Here is a 16,039-nt window from a genome sequence, read left to right as displayed (position 1 = left end):
GTTTGCTGTGTTTTCATGTTTGAACTGAGACATCCCCAACCAAAGTACTGAGTGCATTTGGGGATTGGCACAGTGTACACTGGCCAGAGGTCAGTGGTTTTAGAGAGAGCCAGAGGATCTGGGCCAGATGGCTCCATCCATCTCAGAAGTATTTATTGAGCACCTACTGCATGCCAGGCACCAGCCAGCGGCAGGGATACATGAACAGAATTCCTCCTGTCAAATAACTTACGTCCTAGTAGAGAAGCAGATTGTAAACCAATAAACCAAAAATTGATCTCAGGAGGTGATGAGGATCAAGAACAAAAATAAAGCAGAGTAATGGGACAGAGAGGGATGGGGTGTGTGGCCGGAGCTTTATTTTATACAGGGAGGTACAGGAAGGCCTCTCTTGGTGACTGGAACAGAGACCTCAGTGATGTGAGGGAGTGAACCGTGAGGGTATTGGAGAGAAGAGCCTTCTGGGCAGAGGGAACAGCCAGTGCAAAGGCCCTGAGGCGAGACTGTGGTTGGTATTAATGGGACCTAGCAAGGAGGCCCAATGTGGCTCGAGCAGAGTGAAAGTGAGGGGAAAGGTGGGAGGATCTGAGTCAGAGAAGAGTAGGATCCAGATCACAGAGGATCTCATGGGTCATGGGAAGGGTGTGGCTTTTACACTGAGAGGCGGAGCTTCTGGGAATAGAGGGGTGAGCTGAGGAGAGACGTGACCCCACTTATGTTTAAAAAGGATCCCGTGGTAAGCTGAAAAATGGACCCCTGAGATGTCCACATCCTGATCCCCAGACCTGTGAATGTGTTGCCTTCCACGGCAGAGGGGACTTTGCAGATGTGACTAAGATGGGAAGAGGGTCCTGAATTACAGGTGGGCCCACTGACGTGATCACGAGGATCTTTACAAGTGGGAGGCCCAAGGAGATTCTCCTACAGGAGAGGAGACGAGGTGTGACAACGCAAGCAAGAGGTTGAGTCGTGCCAGCCAAGGAGAACAGGCACCTCCAGAAGCTGGAAAAGTCAGGGAGCAGATTCTCTCTGAAGCCTCCAGAAGGAGCCAGCCCGCTGACTTCTCGACTTCAGCTCGTTGAAATTAATTTTGAACTTCTGACCTCCAGAACTGTAAGAGAAAAGATTTGTGTTGTTTTAAGCCATCAAGTTTGTGGGGACGTGTTACAGCAGCAACGGGCAACCAGTACAGATCCCTCCACTCCTCTGCAAAGAGTAAGCTGAAGGGGGCCTTGGGAGGAAGTGGAAAGACCCTCACAAGGCAATAATCCCCCAGAAGGACAACGGGGGCTTGGGCAGGGTGGGGGGCAGGAAGAGGTGGTGAAAGATAGCCAGATTCTGGATACGCTTCAAAGAAAGAGCTGAGCTGAATTAGATACGAGGTGGGAGAGAAAAACCAGGATGGTCTTAAGACTTTTGGCCTGAGTACCTGGGAGTGCAGGTGCCTGGGAGGGATGTGGGAGGAGCAGTTGGGAAGGGGTGGGGCTGAAACCAAGAGGTCAGCCTTGTATGTATCAAATGTGAGTTGCTCATTAAACAACCAAATGGGAACGTCCAGCAGACCATTGGACATGTGGGTGGGTTTCAGGGGAGAGGTCCAGGCTAGATTATAAGTGGCGGGGTCTCCAGCACAGGTCCTTCCTGTCCTCCTGGGACACGGGCGTCTTTTTCACCCAGGGAGAGCTCTGGTGGTCCTCCTAAAGAGCTGTGTCCATCAAGTGACTGCCCTGCTCCAGGGCCGTGCTCCGGCCTTTGCACACTTTCTATCTAGTGTCCCCTGCCTTTGAGGCACCACTATATGATCCTCATTCTGCAGACAGGGACAGAGACTCAACAAAGAGAAGGGAGCTGTCCAAGGTCATCTGGGAGGAAAAGGCAGAGCTGGGATTGGAACCCAAGTCCGCAGGGACAGCAGGGAACCTTCGAGGGTTAAGCTGGAGACTGGCCGGTGAAATTCCTCCCCCTGCAGCCTAGGAAGGTGGGTGCCGTTATTGCCAAACCACTCTGGCAGTGTTACACCTCTTCTGAATTGGGCCAGGAACCAGCGGGTGGGGGTTAGAGGTCACTTGGCTGGAAGACCTTGAACTTGCTCAAATCCTGATGTTTCTGAACCTTTTGCCTTAGGCATCCCAAAGGCTGATCACTCTGGGGAAACAGGCAGCACACCCACCATGCTCCTTGAAAGCCTGATTCTCTCTCTCTCTGCCTCCCTCTCAGCACTTCATGCACAGTCCCTTACCCACTTTAGTGAGGGGCCCCGGAGTTTGGTGCTGATTGCAAATTTGGGAAGGGGATCTAGGGCCCCAGCCTCTTTCTTCTTTGTCCTCTGGTAGCTTCACCCTGTGGGCCTTGCCAGCTGCGAGGCTGGTGCACCAGCTGGCTCTCTGAAGCCCTCACGTCTGAGCGAGGAAAGCCAACAAAGCGTGTTCATGGCTGCAGAGTGGGCATGGGGGCGTTGCAGGGCGCGCAGAGAACTTCCCAGTCAGGATCCCGTGTCTCGAGCAGATGTGTGAGCTGTGGTTGTCTGCCGGGAATACCTGTCTTCTCCCCTGAGGGCGGAGTTGTGGCCCAGCCTCTGGAGGCAAGAAAGAGCCTTTTGCTTCCCCTCCCCTGAAGGAAGGCCTCTTATTGTCTCTCTGTTCAGTGAATAGGCTCTGCCTGACTTGGGCCATCAACAAAGGCATCTACTTGGGTTTCGTAAGTATACTCAAATTCACGACTCCTCCACATGCACCAGGAGCAAACACAGCCAACCCCTTCAGAACCAACACCCAGCAGGACACATGCAGGATCAAACTGGAAACTGCTAGAATGGAGTGTGCAGAGTGAGCCCCTGGCATGCAGTGAGGGGGAGGCGGGCAGGGCCCTGCTGTGGAGTCAGACAGACCCGGGTTCCAAACCTGGACCAGCTGCTGACTGGCGGTGATTTGGGGCAAGGCACTCACCTTTTCTGAGCCTTGTTTTCTTCAGGTGCACTGAGAACACGAACCCTAACTGCGAGGACTGTGTGGTGTAATGTGCACAGAGCGGCTGCGTTGTCCCCTCATTTCTTCCTCCCCCTATAAGGTAGGCATTAGCCGTCCCCACTCTGCAGCCGAGAACACCAGGCTCAGAAGTGGAGGCAACGGCCCCAAGTCAGGCAGCCAGCAGATCAGCTCTGCCGGCTTCCAGAGTCCCTGCTCGCTCCCAGTCTCTGCCTGGGACGCCGGCCAGGTTAGCTCTTCAGCCTTCACAACCTGGGATGGGCTTGGAGTTGGGCAGTGAAGTGGCCTCGCCCGGGCCTTGTTGGCTGGGCTGGGGGCTGCAGGCAGGCTGCGCTGAGGGCGTGTGGGCATTTTCTGTGGACCCCAGGCCCCTCCCAAAGTGCGGGTTTGGGTCTCGTGGTGGCTCGGCCAGTTGTTCCAAGGCCGCCTGGCTGCTCTCAGCCTGCAGGTCATGCTTTGGATTGCTCGGCTCCTCCTAACACTCAGGGCCCCGCTCAGGGCTCCTCGCCTGCCTCGGGGGTGGCCAATCCTGGTGGAAGTGGATTTCCATGTATGGACTTGACACGGCTCCTCGCAGATCCTGGGCTGACTTTGCACACGGACGGCTTTGTTCTCCTCTCTCCTCCGGCTCCCTGGAAGATGGCCCATTTGATTTTTATAGGTGCTGTCATCGTAATGAACCTTCCCTGGGTTCTGCACAAGCCCTGACTCGGGCTTCGTGCGGGAAGGGAGAGGAAAGCAATTTCTCGTTTTTGCCACTTGCTTGCTGAGTGATGAGCTCACCTGATGGGATTTTGATACCTTGAACCCCAGTTTCCTCATCTGTGAAATGAGCCTGATAATGTTTGAAGAAGGCAATGGGATGACTTTTGACTCAATCCTGGAGAAGGTGGAAGGCGATGACACTCGCGGGCCTAGCGCAGTGTGGGGCGCGTCTGTGAGGGAGCTCCAGCCCCTTGCGGGCAGGGCCCGGTGTGCCTTGCTCTCCACCGTTTCCCCAGCGCCTAGAACGTGTGCTGACGGGCTCAGTAGACGTGGTGAGTGAGTTCCAGCGGCCACCTGTCTCTCGGGCTCCACTTGGAGCTTCACAACCCCGGGGGGCAGTTCTCAGAGAAAAGACAGATGGGACAATTCACACGCACGGAGACGCCTGCAAGGAGGGAAGCATTCAATTAAATCAGGAGCTGAATTTAAGAAGCATCATTGTCGCGAATGCTGGGCATTCCTGCCAGGGCATGGGTGCCCAGAGCGGGAGGGCACAGGCGGAGGTGTGGCGCGTCCCATGTGCCGGGCACCACGCGAAGCTTTTATGACCTTAACTTAGTGAATTGTCTCAAACATTCCTCAAGATTGGGGTATCACCTCCATTTTGCAGATGAGGAAATCGAGGATCAGGAGGGGACCTGATTTGTCGAAGGTCACACAGCAAGGATGTGGAGGGAAGCCGATAAGGGCCCTGGAGAGAGTGTCTTTCTGTTTCTGTCCGCCTGGCTCTGCTCCCTTAGTCTGGCAACTGGGCTTCATTTCCCTTTGGGGGAACGCCCCTCGCCTGCTCAGGTGACCCAGGCTTGTCCTCTCAGAGAGCCCACCCCTGGTGGCTGGTTCAGGAGTGGGTACTGGAGGCAAACAGGGCCGGAGGGGTCCTGAGGAAGAGGGGCTCTGTCTGCTGCGGCAGGTGCTTGGCAGCCATCTTGTCCCTATGGGGAGGGCCTCCTGAGACTGGAGCGACACAGGGAGCAGAGCCCCCTACACAGAAGGGCCAGTTCTGGACAACATGTGGGGGCCCCAAGGCTGGCTCTAGCAGGGGGCCCTGTGGTCTTGGGAGCCAGTAAGGGTCTGCTCTGGCTGAAGCCAGCTTGAGTCAGGTTTCTGTCGCTTGCAACCAACACCATCTTGGTTTGGACCATCGCATTTGGGAGACCAGATGGATGAGCCCTGTGAAAGGACAATCCAGGAGGAGGGTGTGCCTGGAGCAGCTGAATTGGAGAGAGGGCTTCCTGGGGGAGAGAGAATTTGAATTTGTGCCTCAAAGCGTCAGGGACTTCAGCCAGTCACAATGGTGTTGGTTTGGTCTTTTTTCTCTCTCTTTCCCTTTTTCTCTCTCCCTCTCCCTCCCCATTGCTCTCTCTCTCTTTCTCATTGGGGCAGAGGCTGATGGTCACGAACAGTTAGGCAAACGTCTTTTCCTGGCCTGTCTGTTTAGCTCCTGAGGTAACACCCTAATTGTTGACTCAGAGCTCCGGGAGGAAAAGGCGCTTCTTCCCTCTTGGGCTGAGCCTTCTGTCCCGAGGCAGACACCTGAGGGAATTTGAATGAGGGGACCAGGAGAGGAGAGTGACGTTGAGTCAGCAAGAGCTTGGGAATCAGATGGATCTGGGGTCCAGTTCCAGGACCACCGCTTCACACAGATGGGAGAATCTGGGCAACCTCTCAGGTCAACTTCCCTGAGCCTCTGTTTCCACGTCTGTGAAATGGGCACGTGATAGTGTCCATGGGCTTGTCGGGGGATAGAGCAAGATTGGTCCCTTATTTAAGAAACTGGAGCTGTGGCAAAGAACAGTGCACGGTCTCCAGCCTTGAGGGGAGGGGAGGACAATGCCTGGCACATGGTAGGCCTCCTTCTTTCCTTCCTTCCAGAACTGCAGAGGAATTAACTCGGGTTGCAGGAATTTGAGCTAAGCCAAAGGGACAAACAGCCCAGAAGTGCCTCCCTGAGCCAGGGCCCCGCCTAAGCTCTTACCTGAGCGGAAGGGTATGAACGGTTGAGTGTGGGCTCTGTCATTGGGGTTGAGCCCATGCTGCCTTGCTCTCTAGCCCTGCAGCCTTGGGTGACTGACTCAACCTCTCTGAGCCTCAGTTCCCACATCCATAAAGTGAGGCTTATCCTCGCCTCTTGGTTATTGTAAGATCAAAATGAAATTGAGTCTCACTTGATAAACATGGGATAAAAGCCAACTACTTACTATTTTTAATATTTAATCCTGACCACCATCCTTTGGGGTAGACATTATCATGCCCTTTTTATTGATGAAGAAACTGAGGCTCAGAGAGCATTCATGGCCCACAGGAACGGTCTCATTCTCCGGATCCTCCCCTGAAGGATGTGTGCAGGGCCCGCTGCCCATTCCAGGACCCCTGCTAGGATTGGGGGTGGTGGGCCGCAGCCGAGGGCATCTCCAGTGAGCCAGGAACCCTGACCTCTGCTTGTCCGGGGCTGCCGGCTCTCTGAGAGGAGGCTGGACTGAGTGTGCCTCCTCGTGGCTGGGCCCCAGGATCCCCAGCTGGGAGATCTGAGATGTCTGAGGAGACCCCTGCCCCCAACCATTCCTTCCCGGCGCCCTCAGCCAAGGGCAGGGAGAGTGAGTAACAGCTCAGAACACATCGGCCTGTTCTAGGGCTCACACCCGCGGGGGAGAGCTCTCTTCCCAGAGCCCAGGAAATGCCAGGACAGCATTCTTGGCCAGCAGCTTCCCCCTCTGCTCCTGCAGCCCTCCCTGCATCTTCAGCCACGCTTCCCCATCACTCGGAGTGGAGAGCAGCAGTTCACAGCATGTGATCCTGCGCTGGCAGCACCAATATCACCAGGATGCTCGTGGAATGCGAAACTCCAGCCCCCACGGCGGTCTGCTGGGGCTGCATCACAAAATACCACGGGCTGGGTGGTTTAAAGGACAGAGATTTGTTTTCTCCTGTTCTGGAGGCTGGAAGTCCATGATCAGGGTGTGAGCAGGGCTGGTTTTTCCTGAGGCCTCTCCTCAGCTTGCAGATGGCCTCCTCGCTGTGTCCGTCCTCGCTGTGTCCCAGCACGGTCTTCTCTCTGCTCGGCACGTGTCTGGTGTCTCACTGTTTGTATCCTAACTTCCTCTTCCTAAAAGGACATAGTCAGATGGGATTAGGGCCCACCCTAATGAGCCCACTTTATCTCAATCACCTTTTTAAAGGCCCTGTTTCCAAATCTACATTCTGAGCAACTAGGAGTCAGGGTTTCACAGGAATTTTCAGGGGACACAATTCAGCCCACAGCACCTACTGAATGCGAAACTCTGGGGCGGAGCAGTCCATGTCTTAAGGAGCCCTCGGGTCATTCCGATGCACGCTCAAGTGTGACAGCCTCGCACCCCAAGAGGCCCAGCCCAGAGCTCGTCGCTTAATCAGTCAACAAACGGTCTTAGCTACTGGGCAATGGGTGCTGAGGTCATGCATGCACCAGACCCAGCCTTGTCCTCATGGAGAGCACACGGTCTGGACAGGAGACAGACACGACAATTGATTCAAAATATCCCATTAGGCTGGGTGAGCCCAGTGCTGTAAGGGAGATGCGCAGGTGCCCTGGGGCAGCGGCGGCTTTTCGGAAGATGCAAGGTTGCAGCCTGGACCAGAAGGAAGAGCTGTAGTCACCAGGCAAGGAAGCCGGTGGCTCCAGAGGAGCGCCCCAGGCGAGGGATAGGCAAGACCAGGAGCCTCGACTGAGACTTTGGGCAGCTCAGTGGGGTGCAAGGTAATTCCCTGGGGTGCAGGAAGAAAACAAGAAAATTCCTATTTATTTTGTATTGCATTTAATTCATTTAAATTATGTATGACTATATTTTAAACATATACGATATGTTAGCATAGAAGTATGTGGAAATAATTATTAAATTTTAAAATGTACAGATATTGAAAAATTTTTTGGGTGCACATCAACAGTTTGGAGGTCACTGGTGTACATACAAAGGCGAGGCGGCTGGAGAGAACGGGAGGCTGGTGTGGCTGGAGTCCAGGAAGGAGAGGGGCAGTGGGGAGCCACTAAAGGTGTTTGAGCGGGAGAAGGGCTCAGATTTGTGCTTTAAAAATCGTAGCCTGGCTTCTCCCAGGAGAATGACGTGAAGGAGGCAAGAGCAGCAACACTTGCTAAGCTGAGACGTCTGCGCTCCTGGGGGCGGCAGCCTGGGGGGCGTGAGAGGGCTGTTCTGGAGGCCCACTGCCTTGTTTCAAATTCCACCTCCTCTTCTTTTCAGCTGTGTGATCTTGGTTACCAGGTTCAACCTCTCTGTGCCTTGTTTCCTTATGTGTAAAATGCGAGGCATAATAGCCCACCACAGGGTGTGGTGAGGATAAAGGAGACCAGTAACTGAAAGCAGGGCCCTGCAAAGAGAGACCCCAATGCGTGGGAGTCATTTTTATTGCTGTTATTGTTGCTTCTGCCATTTGTCTGGGTATTCCTCTGGGGCGGGACACTTGTCTGCTCTACCCTGTGTCTCCAGCTGCAGGAACCCGCCTTGCTGTGTGCCCCTGGGCAAGCACCTTCTCTATTCTGAGTCTCAGTTTCTCCTTGTGCAAAGTGAGGGCCAAAGCTCAGATCAGTGGTTTTCACACTGGGTTCCTTGGAGCCCTGGGGTTCTGTGGAGATGCCCCCGGGGAGGGGCGGACTGAGCATCTTTGTTTTCATATGCCTTATATACTGGGATTGTGTATAAGATTTTATTCAAACAAAAGAATCCATTGCTTAAAAAAAAAAAACTTTTCAAAAGCTTAAATACAAATGGGTGAGACTTCTCTCATGCCCTTCAGGCCCGGAGCCGATGAATTGTTGCAGAATCGTAACGGGCTACCCGTTGCGCAGTCGTCCTTTACAAATGCCTCCCTGGCCCAGAGTTCAGTTTCCTGTGCGTGGTCCCTGCTCTGTGAGGCCGGGGATGCCTGCACACCAGGCGTGTGAGGCTCTCAGGCCGAGCTGCCGGCTGGCCCCGGGATCGATGGACGGGGTCCCCTGCTTTCCCTCACAAAAGCACTGCCCCTGGTTCCTTCCGTCTTCCCAATAAGCCGTCTTCCTCACCCTTGGTCATCTCTCCTCCTTTGCCCTGGACCTCCTCCAGCTGCTTATGCAGTGGGCACATGCCCCTCCGGAGAGTCCAGAGGCTCCGTGTGAGAGGGACCTCAGCTCAGAGGGGATGTTTGAGCTGACCTTAGAGCTGTGGCTCTCAAAGTTTGGGGGAATGTCAGAATCTCTGGCAAATGTGTTAAAAATGCAGTTTCCTGGGCCTCAGTTCTGATTCAGGGTCTGCCAAGGGATCCAGGAACCTGAACATTGAAAGAACCCCACAATAGTGGCTTCGGAGGGAACACAGATACTGGCCTGGGCTTGGATCAAGCTATCAGCCGGAGACCACTCCCCGGGCACTCAAATCACGCATTCGTTCATTCGTTCATCCATCCATCTAGCCAGCCAGCCGGCCCTTAGTGAGCACCACTTATGCCAGGCGTTGTGCTGAGAATAGAAAGACAAGCCCAGCCCCGCCTCTCCCCTTGCCCAGCGCATGGTGCACTTCGGGAGCTTCTGACTTTATGTCTAATGCAAGGAGACGTCAGGCACAGCAGGTTAAAGAGGACACAACCCAAGCCTTGAAATGAGATAGATACGCTGCTCAACAACTTGGCCACTCAGGTGAATTACTTAACCTCTCTGAGCCAGGCTTTCCTGGACTGTAGAGGGTGATGGTAACAGGGTGCGCCGCCCGGGGTTGTCGGGAAGATCCAGCAGGGTCACCGCTGCACAGCTCTTAGCCGATGCCCGGAGTACACAGGTTCTCAGTGCATGGTAGTGGTTCTATATTAGGTGGAATTTGCTTTTGATGTTTAGTTTCCTCTTTAATCACCCAAGTTCATTTCACTGCAAGAAAAACCTACTTCTCTACTTTGCTTTCTGTATTCTTTTCAGATCAAGCCCCCTTTCCCCCAGAATGCCCTGGGCTTGGCACGATGAGCCCTTCTCAAAGAAGTCCATGGCCATTTCTGCTCCTGGATGGTGGCTCAGGCTCTGGCACCAGGGTGGTTTGAATTCTGATTCCAGCTGTGTGACCATGGGCAAGTCACTTCACCTCTCTGGGCCTAAAGACAATATCTACATCATAAGATTATTGAGATGTCAAATAAAATTAGATATACAATGCCTATCTGGGCACATATTAAGCAGCCATGAAATATTAGCTATCAACGGATATTTATTGAGTGCCTACAAGGGGGCTAGTCCAACCTGTGCACTAAGCATAGAGCAGTTAGTCCCAAACAGGTCAACACTGAGTGAATAAATTAATACACAGATCCATTAGTGGCATTAAGTACTATGGAGAAAAATAAAGCCAGGGAAGCATTAGAGTGTGCTGGGGGTGTTGTAGGGGGAGGGAGGGCGCTAATCTAACTGGCATGCTCCGGGGGGGGCCTTGAAAATATGCTCCTCAAGCAGAGATCTGAAGGAGAGGAGAAAGCAAGCCTATCTATCCGGAAGAGCATCCCCAGCAGAGGGAACAGCAGATGCAAGAGCCGTGAGGAGCAAATGGGTTTGGAGGGTCAGAGAAAAACCAAGGAGGCGGGCGTGGCTGGAGCGCAGTGCACAAGGGGAGAAAACAGGCCTGAGGGGTAAAGCGGTGGAGGTGCCGGGGCCGCGGGAAAGCTGTCGGATGCTGTAAGTGGGGTCCCAGGGAGGCGGGAGCACAAACAGTAGACTCCGTCACTGACAGTCAATGAAATGCTAAGAGAAGCTGAGCCGAGGAAGGGGACAGTCACCAATGGAGTGGCCTGGGGCATGCGGTGGTGGCATTGATGCACTTTTATTCAGGGCAAGGTGGGCTGGCAGCAGGGACACCACCTGGAAGGCCGTGTTCGGGTGAGCTCGGCCGCCCTGGCCGGGGCGGAAGTGGTGAGGAGGAGTGGGTGGTTCCGTTTTGACGGTAAGCCTTCTCCCATTGCGGGCTCTTCTTCCCAGCCCCTCAGCCTCCCTCCTGCTGGCTGTGCTCCCTTTGAAGTCCCAGGTGGCTGAGAATGTCCTTGGCCACCTCTGCTGCCGTGTCTCCCCAAGAAGGGGTCCAACCTTCCCCATGACACACGGGTTCTGTTCACGGAGGGGCTCACAGAGTGTCCCCTCAGAACGCGCGGGGCGAAGACGTGCCAGGAGTTAACAAAGGCACGGAGCTCCCGCCTCCACTCGAGTCACACGTTCGGCTTCATTTCTGACTTCTCTGCCTGACCTCTCCTCCAACCAAGTGGACAAACGGCCTGGCTCTGCTCTGGCGCAGGTCGCCATAAATCAGCTGGCTGCATACGCAGCACCCCGCTTTCCCCGAGCTGAGATGAACCTTCCTGCGATAAGCCGCCGGTATTTACCTCCGCCTGTCCCGTGTGCATCCTGGGAATCGGCGTGGCTGGGGCTGGGGTGTTTTCAGGATCACGGTCTGCTCTTCTCATCCCCCAGAGTTTGACAGCCCTGAGCCAAGCCAGGGTTAATTTGACACACAAATGCGACACAGGCTGAACCATGCAGCCTCCTAGGACTGCTGAGCATCATCACCCCTGTCCCAAAGGCGAGCCCCTCTTCCTCCAAGTGAGGACCTACTGTGCGCCAGGTAGCACACAGGATGTGGATGGGAATAAAGCCACCTCCCGCCCTAGAAGAGCTTGCAGGCCAGTGGGGAGGGCCGACAGCTTTAGCCCAGGACAAGAGTTACTAAAGTCCTGACAGGTACCCAGGAGCTGTTCTGGGTACCCAACTGGCGTGAAGGTGTTTCAAGCTCAAAGCAGCCCCACGTGGCAGGGGCGTGTCCCCATCCACCACGTGCACTGTCTCCAGACAGCCCTGGAAGGGCCATAGGGCCAGAGCTGGGAAGCATCCTATGGCCTGGGGTCTGATGGCGTGGCTTCCCAGAAAGAAAACGCTTGGCTGAGCCTTGCTGGGGTGAAGAGGCACTTTAACAGGGAGAAAGTCATTCGAGGCAGAAGGACCAGTGTGGGCTGAGAAAGGCACGCGTGATCCTATTGAATACTCTCAACCACTCTAGGTCCTACTGTTGTGCTCACTTCCAGAGATCAGGGAGGTTGAGAGAGTTGCCCGAGGACACACAGAAGACACTGTTCCAGATTTCCACATCTGGTCGCTAACTATCAGGTCCACTGCCTCCAGATAACCCACGTCACAGCTTGCACTTCATGTAGGGCCCCTCAAGGGCTGGTTCTGCTCAGATGTTGGGAAGTTTGACCCAGAATGTGCAGAGCCTGAAGGCTCCACTAAGAAGCCTGGACTTGAGATGGGTGCACAAGTTGTAAACACGGCGTTCCCGGGAAGACTCTAGAAGGCTCTAAAGCCCCCACCCCTTGCAGGAAGCCTGACTCTCCCAGACCACCGACCCACACCTGGCTGTGCTCATGCCCAGACTCCACGCCCAGGGCCTCTGAGAGGGTAGGACGTGACACCAGGGCCCCCAGAACCATCCTCTCAACACCGCCCTCCCTGCGGCCAGAATTCCCCCGCATCCTTCCTTGGTCCTCACGAGCCTCCCTCCGGAGGAACCCTGCGTGAGGAAAGAACAATGCTGCTTCGGGAGGGCGTCATCAGACCGGCCTGGGGGCACTGGAGCCTGGCCCAGCCCTGGCATCCCTTCGCAGGAAGTGGGTAGAGGACAGGGTGGTTTTGAGGATAGGGAGCTTAGAGACTGTGGGATGAGGTGGACTGGGGCGGGGCCTTTCTGTGATGGAGGACTCCCAGCCCCAGGGGCTGGAGGTGTCAGGGAGTCAGACAGCTCGAGATGCCTGCCCCCTTGGGCAGACGTCTCTCCAAGCCTCGCTTTCCTCACTTGTAACTGGGGTGTGGCTGGAGGGAAAAACAAGTGACATGTGGGGAGGACCCAGCACTGTGCCTGGCGCACAGCGAGGGCCTGTTACCAGTGTGAGACACCGCCACTGACAGCCTCCTAGCGGGTCCTTCTGCAGCAGGAGGCCCCCAAGGGCAGCCCAGGGTGGGGAAAGGCAGCTGGCTGGTGCTCCGCTCCACGGGCTGCTTTCCTTCCGTGGAGGCTGCGGCTGTCTGGGGTGGGGTGGCTGAGCTCGGCTCTTAGCCAGAGATGTCTTGGCGCTTGACGTGAGGCTGCTGTTGTTTTTGGCTCTGCATCCAAGACTCCTGCATGGCTAATTACTCATTGTCTTGGGAGACGGGCCGGGAGCCTGAGAGAGGAGGGAGAGGGTGCTTGGGGCTGTTTTGCACCTGGCTAAGGAGGCAGCAGCAAGCCGAGGGAAGAGCTGAGTCTTCCACATACTGTCAGCTTTACTGAGAAATAATCTGCACGCGATAAAAAGCACGCAAGGGTGCAGTTCAATTAGTTTGGATAAAAGCCCCATAAACCTATAAAATCACAAAGCCACCAATCTAATCTAGATAGAGAACACTTCCAAGCCTGGATAAAGCTGCACGCGGCCCCTCACCTGTCAATAACCCCAACTCCACCCCGCGTAACCTCTAACCCTGCTTCTCTCGCTAAATGTTAGCTTCATCTTTTTAACAATTTTATGCAAATGGATCCTCCGGCTCTGACCTCTTAGCAAGAGGCTCCTTTCATGCAACGTGATGCTTCTGCGATTTGTCTACCTTGTTGCGTGTCGGTGGTCCAAGCCCTCTCAACGCTGAGTAGTATTCCGAGATGTGGATATAACACTATTTATTTATCCATTCACTTATTGTGAAACATTTTAGGTTGCGTCCAGTTTGGGGCTCTCAGGAACACAGCTGCTGTGAATACACTTGTACAGGTCTTCAGGTGAACGCACGTTTTCGTTCCCCTCAAGCCAATACTGGGCAGTGGAATTGCTGGGTCCTTTGTAAGTGAACATTTAGTGTTATAAGGAACTTCCAGACCTTTCCTCAAAGTGGCTGCACCATTTTACATTCCCATCAGCAATGTCTAAGAGTTCCAGTTGCCCCGTATCCTCGTCAGCTCTTGATCTTGGCAATCTTTGTAATTTTAGCCACTCAGGTGGGAGGCAGTGGAATCCTACTGTGGTTCCAAAGCTGCATTTCTCTGGTGATTAATAATGTGAAGCATCTTTTCACAGTCTTACACCTTTTGTGGGATTTTGAAAAGAAGTGTAGGAGCCCTGAACCAGGCCTGTGACCTTCTCATGAGGAGACCTTGGAAATTCGGGAGGCAGGTAGAGGAGCAGGGGCCATAGACCCCACCTCTACTAGGCTAGCCTTTTAAACCTGAATTGTTCATTACATGAGTAATATATATAAATAAATTCATACAATAGGAACATGAACACATTTGTGTAAGACTTGAGACCCCTTGACTGCACCAAGGGCTCCCTGCGTGATCCTCCAACCTCTCCCCAGAGGTCCTTCTTTATGTTGCAAACGTGTTCCCAGGGAAGAAGCCAGTGTTTATTTGTATGTGTGTTCTCACATAAGTGATGTAAGACTATATAAATCGTTCTTCAGCTTGCTTTTTCCAGTCCTCAAACTGTCTTAGAGACCTTGGCACATCACTACATCACTCCACGCAGATCTGCCCTGTTCCTTCTAGTTGCTTAGAACTCCAGGGTGAGGATGAACCAGAGTTGATGAATCCGTTCCCCTACTGCTGGATGGATAGGTTTGCTTGTGTGTTTTGCTGTTACAGACAATGCTGCAGTGAACATCCTGGTCTTTGCCTCCTTTGTTGCCACGTGTGTGTTTCTTAAGGCAGATTCCAAGGAGTGGAACCATCAAGCTGTTGTATCAGTTATCTATTGCCACAATAATGCTGCGTAACAAAAAAACCCCCCAAGACCAAATGGCTTAAACAATGATTGTTTATTCTTTCTCACCAGCCAATGGGGTGATTGGGCAGTTCCACTGATGAGGTCCTTGCCCAGGTGATTGTGGCTGTGCTTGCTTATGTGTCTGAGGTCGACTGGCAGCTCAGCTGGTGGCTGGCTGGTCTTGGATGGGCTTTGCTGGGGCAACTTGCCTCTGCCCTGTCTGGCTCTCCTCCTCAATCAGATCAGCCTGGGCTCCTTCCAGCGGTGGAGGCGGGGGTCCAGAGGGAGAGTACAAGTTCATGGGGCCTCTTGAAGTCTGGGCTCAGAGCCGGCACCTCATCGCTTCTGCTCCATTCTATTGGCCCAGGTCACGAGGCCACCAGATTCAAGAGACTGAGAAATAAAATCCAGCTCTTGATAGGAGGAGCAACAAGTCACATCGTAAAGGCTATGGATACAGGGAGGGGAAGAACTGGGGCCGTATTCCGCAATCGATCCATGGCAGTCTTTGAGTACGCACATTTTCCATTTTCTTGGAGGCTGCCGAATTGTCCCCGGAGCAGCTGGTCCAGTCTACACCCCATGGACGGGGGCAGGAGGGACCACGTCCCCACGGCCTCGCCCGCACAGAGTCTGTGCACTTGTCCAGCACTTGCCTCCGTCTGTTTTCTCCAATACGGCACAGAGATCACACGGAGGTAGGAGAAATGAAATGCAGCCGCCCAGAGCGTTAATTTCACTCATCTTTTTGAGTGGCAAAAACCCATTTAAAAAAATTAGAACAAACATGAATGAATGCACCAAAATGCAAAACTTACATGAAGTGTTAAGAAAAAAGAGGTACTATTTCAAAGAAATATCTTGCTATCAAGGCCAGATACTTCAGACTTAACACTGTACCTCAGAATCTCTGCATTTATTCATTTGTGAGCTCGACTAGTCCTTAGAGATTGTCTCCTACATTCCAGGCCTGGGTCCCGGGGCTGGGGACGTAGGGGCAGATGTGAGAATCAAGGTCTCCACCCTCTTGGAGCTAAATATTTAGGGGGAGAAAAGAGACTATATTGTGATTCCAGAAAATGCTAAATACTATGAAGAAAATAAAACAGAGAGATGTGACAGGGAGCCCCCAGGGCTGGGGGCTGTGACCTTAGACTGGGAGGACAGGGAAAGAGTCTTTGAGGAGGTGATGTTTGAGTGGAGGCCTAAATGACAGGGAGACAGTGAGGTTGGAGATCTGAGGGACGTGTGTACCAGGTAGAGGAAACAACAGTGCAAAGGCCCTGGGGTAGGAACAAGCTCAGTGTTGCCCAGAAACAGGGAGAAGGCAAGTGAGGATAAAGCCCAGGGAACCCAGAAAATAAAGGGAGGAGAGGAAGGCGTAGAGGTTGGCTGGGCCAGGCATCTATTGAGTGCCTGCTGTGTGCCAAGCACTGTGCCAGCTACGTTCACCCCTCTCTGTCACCAGGATGGAGAAGTCAGTGCACCCTCTGCCGGTCCACCTCCAGCTGGTT

The 16,039-nt window shown here is 53.8% G+C and overlaps 1 long non-coding RNA gene across 1 annotated transcript; it reads right to left on the bottom strand.

The window, feature by feature from the left end:
* Positions 1 to 337: 337 nt before the first annotated feature.
* Positions 338 to 3,428, bottom strand: LOC139075383 (uncharacterized). Its single transcript, XR_011525758.1, has 2 exons — positions 2,946 to 3,428; positions 338 to 1,111 (listed from the first exon to the last, which is right to left on the bottom strand). It is a non-coding gene; the product is annotated as an uncharacterized lncRNA (long non-coding RNA).
* Between the last annotated feature and the right edge of the window lie 12,611 nt (positions 3,429 to 16,039).

The sequence above is a fragment of the Equus przewalskii genome, chromosome 13 (assembly GCF_037783145.1).
Source record: "Equus przewalskii isolate Varuska chromosome 13, EquPr2, whole genome shotgun sequence".
Taxonomy (NCBI): Eukaryota; Metazoa; Chordata; class Mammalia; order Perissodactyla; family Equidae; genus Equus; species Equus przewalskii.
Note: the sequence above shows the minus strand (reverse complement) of the source record. Positions and strands in the feature narration are given on the sequence as shown.